The sequence below is a fragment of the Artemia franciscana genome, chromosome 8 (assembly GCF_032884065.1).
Source record: "Artemia franciscana chromosome 8, ASM3288406v1, whole genome shotgun sequence".
In the NCBI taxonomy this organism is placed as follows: domain Eukaryota; kingdom Metazoa; phylum Arthropoda; class Branchiopoda; order Anostraca; family Artemiidae; genus Artemia; species Artemia franciscana.
Window position 1 is genome coordinate 44,324,554 of NC_088870.1, and position 9,981 is coordinate 44,334,534.

Sequence of the window (9,981 nt, forward strand, 5' to 3'; positions counted from 1 at the left end):
CTGTGTCCCGGTCGTCATTTGTGTCCCGGTTTCCCGGTCTGTAATTTCTATTCGAACAATCCCTGTATCCCGGTCGTCATTTATATATCCTGCAAGTGCCCCCAGCGCCCCCGTTGTAGTTGTGTCCCGGTCGTCATTTATATTCCCTGTGTCCCGGTCGTGATTTGTGTTCGGGTGTCCCAGTCTGTAATTTCTCTTTGAGGTTCCCGATCGTCATTTATATTCCCTCTGTCTCGGTCGTCATTTGTGTCCCGGTCTCTAATTTCTCTTGAGTGTTTTTTCTTTTTAGTTTTTTAGTTTTTTACCTTTTTTCAGTTTTCTTTTTGTTCTGTTCTTGTGATTCCTCGGCACGCTTTCTTTTCTTACTTTCTCTATCAGCAGCAAGTTTTTTGGCATAGACTCTTCGAGCATCTTCCTCGGCTGTTGCCATTGTAAGTTCATCAGTCATTTTACAGTTAAACATTAATAGATTTCTCCGTGAACGCATGTCTTAAATACCTTTATTGACGTCACCGTCATAACAAAAATGACGACAACTAACTTCATGACGTCAGTCAACACACGAACATGACGTCACCCGACAGACCCACACACACACAGACAACTTATTTTTATACAGATAGATAGATAAGTTGTCTGTGTGTCTGTGTGTCGAGTGATGTCATGTTTGGAGGCGACTGACGTCATGTTTGTTGATTGACGAAATTACACACCGGGACACAAATGACGACCGGGACACCGGGACATAGGGAATATAAATGACGACCTTGACACTCAAAGAGAAAGTGACCGGGACACAAGGAATGTACCGGGACATCGGGACACAAATGACGACCGGGAAACCGGGACATAGGGAATATAAATGATGACCGGGACACTCAAAGAGAAAGCGAACGGGACACAGGGAATGTTCGATTAGCAATCACCATCAACAAAGCACCGGGACACAGGGAATATAAATGACGACCAGGACACTCAAAGAGGAATTACAGACTGGGACACCGGAATACAAATGACGACCGGGACACCGCGACACAGGGAATATAAATGACGACCGCGACACTCAAAGAGAAATTACAGACTGGGGCACCGGGACACAGGGAAACAACAACAACGGGGACGCCGGAGGGCACAGGGGGATATATAAATGACGACAGGGACACAGGGAATGTTCGATTAGCAATCACCATCAACAAAGCTCAAGGGCAATCATTAGAATAATGAGGTATAGATCTGAATACTGATTGTTTTTCTCATGGACAATTATATGTTGCATGTTCAAGAGTCGGTAAACCTGACAATCTATTTATATGCAAAGACAATGGGACAGCCAAGAATGTTGTACATTCGCAAGTTTTACGTAGTTAGAAATATATATGTATATCTATCTATATTCACAGGTGGGAAACAGGGACACAACTACAATGGCGAGTAACTATAATGGCGCGTAACGACTTGCGCGCCATTGGGGGGGCGCGAAGCGCCCCCACCAACTAGGTGTTGGGGTGGCGCGAAGCGCCACCCCAACAGCTAGTATATATATAAAAATAAGTTGTGTGTGTGTCGAGTGACGTCATGTTTGTGTGTCGACTGACGTCATGAAGTTAGTTGTCGTCATGTTTGTTATGACGATGGCGTCATTAAAGGTATTTAAGACATTCGTTCACGGAAAAATGTTTAATTGTAAAATGACTGAAGAACCTACAATGGCAACAGCCGAGGAAGCTGCTCAAAGAGTCTATGCCAAAAAACTTGCTGTTGATAGAGAAAGTAAGAAAAGAAAGCGTGCCGAGGAATCACAAGAACAGCAAGAAAACAGGCTTGCGGCTAAAGAACGCAAAACCGCGCAGTTAGATTATAGCGAGAGTCAAAAAATATCAAAACTGAAAATGATAGCGATGATGATTGGGTTTGGGATTTTGACTTGGATAAGGTCATCAATGCCTACCAGATTTAAGTTAAAAAAACAAAGGTTCGGCGATATGTACTTCATAGTGACGCTGAAAAATAAAGAAGAAAAATAAAACTGAAAAAAGAAAAAAGGTGAAAAACTAAAAGGAAAAAACACTCAAAGAGAAATTATTGACCGGGACAGAAATGACGACCGAGACAGAGGGAATATAAATGACGAACGGGAACCTCGAAGAGAAATTACAGACTGGGACACCCGGACACAAATCACGACCGGGACACAGGGAATATAAATGACGACCGGGACACAGGGACACAACTACAACGGGGACGTCGGGGGCACAGGCGGGATATATAAATGACGACTGGGACACAGGGATTGTTCGAATAGAAATTACAGACCGGGACACAAATGACGACCGGGACACAGGGAATATAAATGAAAAAAAAAAGAAAAAATGAAAAAAAAAGAAAAAAGGTAAAAAACTAAAAAAAACTAAAAAGAAAAAACACTCAAAGAGAAATTACAGACCGGGACACAAATGACGACCGAGAGAAAGGGAATATAAATGACGACCGGGAACCTCAAAGAGAAATTACAGACTGGGACACCCGGACACAAATCACGACTGGGACAAAGGGGAATATAAATGACGACCGGGACAAAGGGACACAACTACAATGGGGACGTTCTTGTGATTCCTCGGCACGCTATGCGAATATACAACATTCTTCGCTGTCCCATAGTCTGTGCATATAAATAGATTGTCAGGTTTACTGACTCTTGAACATGCAACATATAATTGTCCATGGGAAAAACAATCCGTATTCAGATCTATACCTCATTATTCTGATGATGTGCCCCTGTGTCCCGCTCGTCATTTATATTCCCTGTGTCCCGGTCGTCATTTGTGTCCCGGTGTTCAAGTTTGTAATTTCTCTTTGAGTGTCCCGGTCGTCATTTATATTCCCTGTGTCCCGGTCGTCATTTGTGTCCCGGTCTGTAAGAAGTAATAAAATTTCAAAGGCCATGATTCTCAGCTTTATTATTGAAGAATCTGAACATAAGAAATGATTCCAAGAGGCTAAAACTACAACAATGACCCTAGTGACGAAAACATGGGACAAGATGATGAAAACTACAGGCACGCTGATGATGAAGATGATGGTTGCGATGACCAAGATTACGATGACCAAGACCAAACACAGTGGGAGCAATGATATTCACAACAAACGACGAGGCTTATGATGAAAACATGAAAGAGACGAAGAAGACCGTGTCTGAGGTACCACTAAGAACCCAATCGACAACGAGTATGATAACAATGATGGTAGCGACGCAGTGACGACGTTATTGACAACGGCAATCGTTACCGTACTCGTCATTTTTGTTAACAGACTATTGTTGTTTTCTTCATTATTTATCATTGTCGTCTTCACCCAATACTCTCAACCAGTCGATAAAAAAAGAGTCTGTAAAAGAGTGGTGCGAGGCATCATTATTTTACTGCCCAACTTTTATGTTGGTAATATATAATGTAAAATCAACAGAAGAGCAGTCTTTGTCGTTAAAAACACAAAAAATATGCAATTTTAATAGCAATATCATCCAAATCATTCCGTTAAGATGACCGACCAGTCGGTAAAATCCGTCCCCATCAAAAATTTTGGCTGGTGACGCCTATAGTACTAAGAACTGCAGTAAAGCTGGTAGATGTAGCACAAATGTAGTCGGTAGCAGGACTCTTTAAGAAGATATTGTGCTTTCCAGAATTTGACACACGTTCCGCAATGTATTCAAATTTTTCTTCATTCGTCCTCTCATTCACCCCAACAGCTAGTCTATATATATAAAAATAAGTTGTCTGTCTGTTATGTATGTTACACTTTGTCTGTTACGCCAGATTATATCTTCTACTAGCTGTTGGGGTGGCGCTTCGCGCCACCCCACCAACACCTAGTTGGTGGGGCGCTTCGCGCCCCCCAAGCCCCCCCGCGCGCGTAAGTCGTTACGCGCCATATTAGTTACGCGCCATTGTAGTTGTGTCCGTGTCCCACCTGTGAATATAGATAGATTTATATATGTGTTTCAAACTACGTAAAAATTGCGAATATACAACATTTTTGGCTTTCCCACTACTGGGAACTTTCCGTTTCCGATTGCCAGCAATTGATCTGAAAATGTTTGACCAGATTCATCGTTTTGCAATCGGACACGCATATTTGTAGTTAATTTTAATATTTTTACGTGTGCCCATAAATTAGAATTTTTCAGGCAAGCATTCATTTCGTCTCCAGGAGTTAAACTACGTAAAAATTGCGAATATACAACATTCTTGGCTTTCCCATTGTCTGTGCATATACAAAGCCGTATTTACTAATAATGACGTCATATGCAAACGCTCTTTTTACAAACAAACAAACATGCATACACACAACTCGTTTTTATATAGATAGATAGATACAATACAAATTAACTGCGTAAAACTTGCGAATATACAACATTCTTCGCTGTCCAATTGTCGCTGCATATAAATAGATTGTCAGGTTTGCCGACCCTCGAACATGCAACGTACAATTGTCCATGGGAAAAACAATCAGTATTAAGATCTATACCACATTTTTCTAATGATTGACCTTGAGCTTTGTTAATGGTGATTGCAAATGCTAATCGAATTGGGAATTGCAATCTTTTAAATTGAAAAGGCAGATCCGTTGGAATCATGGGAATGCGAGGAATAAGAACAGCCTCACCCTCAAAAGGCCCTGTCAAGATTGTGGCCTCTATTAGGTTTTCCATTGTTTTTTTTTACGGCAAGTCGCGTGCCATTGCAAAGCTTTGGTGGGTTGATATTTCTTAAAAGTATTATTGGTACGCCTATTTTTAGTTGTAGTACGTGTGGTGGAAACCCTGAAAGATCTATGGAATTTAAAAATTCAGATGGATAATTAACCGCTTCATTTGGTTCCAAAACTGTGTCGACTGACTTATTAAGGACTGCCTGGTCTCGAATCTTGGTCAAAACAATATTGTTGATTTCGTGGACGTCTATATTTTTGGGTGCGAGAATCGCTCTTTCACTTAGCCATTTATTATTTTTATAATTTTTTAGAATATTCGGAAATACTTTTTCAATCAATTCATTTTTGGACGTCACTAAATTACAGAAATCAGCAGGTAGTTGTATACGTCCTGAAATTGAGTATATCGTATCATAAATGTCTTTTTGTTCCGACGTTAACTTGGACATGTTATTTTGTACATACGACAATAGATCACTCGTGCTGTAACTTTGTTCACGATCCAATTCTACACATGTCGAAACAGCAGCGATACGGTTAGGTGAAGGCATTCCCAAATCCTGAAGAGGTTTGTTTGCCATACGTACGCACAAATCTTCTATAATAACTAAAGTGTAGTTATAAATTTCTGATGTAAAATCAAAAGTCATATCTGACGTCTCTAACTGTTTTCGATGGAGTATATCTTCGGACATTTTTGACCATGCACACGAAAGAATATACAGTGACTCGAGATCAAGTAATGGGATAACTCTTGAACGGTTAGTTTCCTTAATGAGGTTTCTAGCTTTATTATAAACCTTAGAAAGTGGTTTTAACAGTGAAGGAAAGGTTGACATCCATACTATTGGACAGTAGGAACGTAAGATCGGATCAAGGAGTGAAAAAGGATTTCCAAAATTGATCCAGGGAAAATATGTTTGAGTTTCCTTAAAATACCGAGACTCCTGCATATCTCCATTTTAATCAAATCAATGTGACGCTTGAAAGACAAGTTTTCATCAACAAGAATGCCCAAAAAACGAACATATCGATCTTTAGATCTGTGAATTATCCCATTTAGCTGATGAATTTCTGATAACTTGGGATAAATCTGAGAAACATGCGAAAATATTAAAAAATTGGATTTTGAATAATTTAGGGTAAGAAAATTAGCATCAAGCCATGAAATTACTCTCTCAAACAAGTATTCCAAGTTTAATCGAAGCTCGGATTCACAGTTCCCCGAAGTGCCGAGTGTGCTATCATCAGCAAAACAAACAAGGACATCAGAAGATGGCGAACTATAGCTGGCACTATGGGCAAGGGAAGGTTTAGGATGACAGAGTCTACAGCAATGAATAGGTTTCTGCTTTTTTACTGCGTAAAAAAGATCATTTATATAAATCAAAAATAGCACTGGCCCTAAAACTGATCCCTGAGGGACGCCAAAATTCACTTGTGATTGACAGAAATTAAATTGTGGATTGACAGAAATTAACCTATCACTCAAATAAGATTGAAACCAAGAAAATACATTACCCCTAATGCCAAAATTAGACATCTTCGATAGAAGAATTTCATGGGTTAAGGAATAGAATGCCTTGCGAATATCCAGGAATATAGCTGCCGGAATTAATCCCGAATCCAATTCAGAATGTATAAAATTCAAAAGGGTCATACAGGCATGCTCAGTGGAGTGCTTCATTCGGAAACCAAATTGAAAATCATGAAGAAACTCTTTAGATTTTAGAAATTTAAGCAGACGAGAAAGCATAGCCTTTTTGAAGATTTTACTAAATACTGATAAAATTGAAATTGGTCGATAATTTGCTGGATCATTTCTTGGTCCACCTTTATACAGAACAATAATCCGAGCACGCTTGAGAGGATCTGGAAAAACCCCATATTTAAATGAAAGATTAACAAGTTTTGTAAGAGGCACAACTATTGAAGGAAGAATAGATTTAACTACCTTAGTAGGAATAGAATCTGGCCCAGATGAAGATGAGTCTTTCAAGCCATTAACAATTTTAGTAATTTCAATTTCTGTTACTGGCTCTAGAAACATAGACTTAACACAAGACGGCCCGAGGTAAGATCTAAAGTCCGACTTAGATCGAGATAAAGTAGCTGTGGAAGCGATATTATTACCAATACTAGCGAAAAATAAAGTAAATGCTTCTTGGACATTAAGCTCACCCTCTACAGTCTCATCACCAATGACCAGACTCATAGGTAAAGAGCTATATTGAGAACCAGGTTTAAGCACAGAATTTATTACCTTCCAAGTTTTACGAATATCCTTATTACACGCAGCAAAATTATTTAGATAATAGAGAGATTTGGCTTTCCTACACAAGGAATTATATATATTCCGGTAAATCTTGAATTGACAAAGACGAATAGCACTCGTTGAAAGTGTAGCGCATTTATAATACCTCCAGAGATTATTTTTCCTTCTCCAGCTTTTGAGAAGTCCAGATGTCATCCATGGGTTTAGAGGAATAATCCTTTTAGACCTGCGATTAGAAGGTGGTACTTTACAAATGCTAAGAATAGCCTCTTTTATGGTTCCATAAAACGACTCAAATAAACAAGAAAAATCCTTGTCATTATCAAATAAGCTCCACGAATTTTTCGCTAATTTAGAACCAAGAAGAGATAACTCATTCTCACCAAACCTAATAGAATAGGAATCATACACTTGAGTCCGGTTATTCCTTCCCCGATTAAAACTGAACCGAGAATATATGGAAAATGATCGGAGATATCAGTAACTAAAATTGAGTTTTTCTTCAAGCAAAGCGTAGAGAAGATATTGTCAATCAAAGAAGCTGTAACATTAGTTACTCGTGTGGAGATGGATGTAGTTGGTAGAGTTCCTGCGGCAAGCATGGTTGAAAGAAAATCAACTGAAGCCGAAGAATTTGTATCCATCTAATTTATATTAAAGTCACCCATTATGATTAACTGACACGGACGTTTCAATATTATGTCAAGTATTTCCTCAAGATTCCGAAGAAACAACGAAACCGCGCCACAAGGAGAACGATAAATATTGCCTATGATTAGATCAATACCATTAACTCTAATTTCTATAAATTGTGACTCAAAGATACCTTCAAAATTCCTTGATAAGTCATCCCGTAAGCAATAATGCAAATTACTAGATATATACATGGCAAGACCTCCTTTAGCCATCTTGCAGCGGTTTATATGTTCCATTTTGTAGCCATGGATACCCAATAGCATTTCATTGCCAGAATCCAAAAATGTAAAGTTGTTTTGGTTTCCAAACCTTAACACACGTTCCACAATGTATTCAAATTTATCTTCATTTGCCATATGATTCAGATCAATATAATAAGTAGATAAAATAACCAGCCAGTCTATTAAATCCATTCTCCCCGCCTAACATTTTGGCTATTCACGGCCCTGGTGCTAATAATTGAAGCAAAACTGATAGATGTTGGACAATCGTAGTTGGGAACACGACTCTAAGAAGTTGTTTTGGTTTCCAAACCTTAACACACGTTCCACAATGTATTCAAATTTATCTTCATTTACCATCTGATTCAGATCTATATGATAAGTCGATACAATGACGAGCCAGTCTATTAAATCCATTGCCCCCCCCCCCCAACATTTTGGCTATTGACAGCTCTGGTGGTAAGAATTGAATCAAAACTGATAGATATATGACAATTGTAGTTGGCAACACTAAGAAGTTGTTTTGGTTTCCAACACTTAACACACGTTCCGCAATGTATTCAAATTTATCTTCATTTACCATCTGATTCAGATCTATATGATAAGTCGATAAAATGACCAGCCAGTCTGTTAAATCCATTCTCCCCCCCCAAAAAAAAACTTACCTCCATTCGTCATCTCAATGAAATCATTGTTTTGAACAGAAGTGCCACTCAATTTGGCTAGTTCTGGCAATAATTACATCTATAAGAAGATGTAATCAATTTGTCACTATTTCGATATATCCGCATGTTTTTGTCCTAATATCTGAAAATGGCCTCTTTATTGCTTTTTGGTTGTCCATGGTATTATTTTCTTTATCAATGGTTAAGTTATTTCACTTTAACAACTACATAGCAATCATTTAGCTGTGTAACTACGTCACTATCCATGTGTTACCTAACATAATCTAAAACTGAGAGAACAAAGCGCGTCGCGGAACTAATATTTTTTTTCTAATATTTTGAAATAACATAAAATTTCTAAAAAAATCTTAATTTTTTTAGAAGAATGTCGCAGTATGTCGCCTAATATCGTTTCCACAGCTTCATCATCAAACTAAAAACTTCTAAATTTTGAAATAATACAAAATTTTAAAAATTTCTAAAAAAATCTTAATTTTTTTTAGAAGATTGTCGCAGTATGTCGCCTAATATCGTTTCCACAGCTTCATCATCAAACTAAAGAGTTGTTGATTAACATCGACTTTAATTTTATTTTAAAGATTCGTTTCAAAAATAGTAAAATTATTTAAATTAGTACCTAGGCGATTGGGCGACCGGCGGGTCATGATTTAGGAGAGGCTTTAAAAATTTTCCGACATGTACACTATAATCAAGACTCTGCCCTCCCAATAAACTATGTGATGTACGTGCTTGGTAACAAACTGCTTCGAGAGAGATTCTACCAATAAAAAGACTTCAGAAATCCAAATGTGATTCAATATACTGCAAATACACTTTCGATTTTCGTCAGGCGCATAAAATCAGAATCTTGCACGGTGGTGTAACCACCGTGGCGTGGCGAACTAATGTGGCGTGTTGCACGGTGGCGAAATAATTGTTAATCAACAATCGCAGGAATTGTCATCAACAACTGTGGATCAACAATAATTTTCGCGGGAACACAAATCATTTTGTTATTGTTGAAAATAAACCGTAATATTTTCAAAATCAATTGAACATGTTTTTACTATTTTCAAATCAACTCATGTTAACTCCTGTAAATTTCACTGTTACTAAATTTTTTCATTGTCGGATCAAATTTTGAAAGTTTCAGTTAAATGCAACACATTTTCTTTAGCGCTCTTCGGAGAGGAAAGGGGTGGGTAACTCATAAGAAAGTACCCTCTCATGTCTTATTTTAGGTAAATGATCAAGCTAATAATAAATATAACAACCTATATTACAAAGTAAGTATTTTTCTCTTCTAAAATTATAAGAACAAAAACAATTTTTCCCCCTGATATTCATCCTCGCTTAAATTTGACCAACAAGATTTTATTTGTGGGTTGTTTTTTATCAACCATGTCGATCA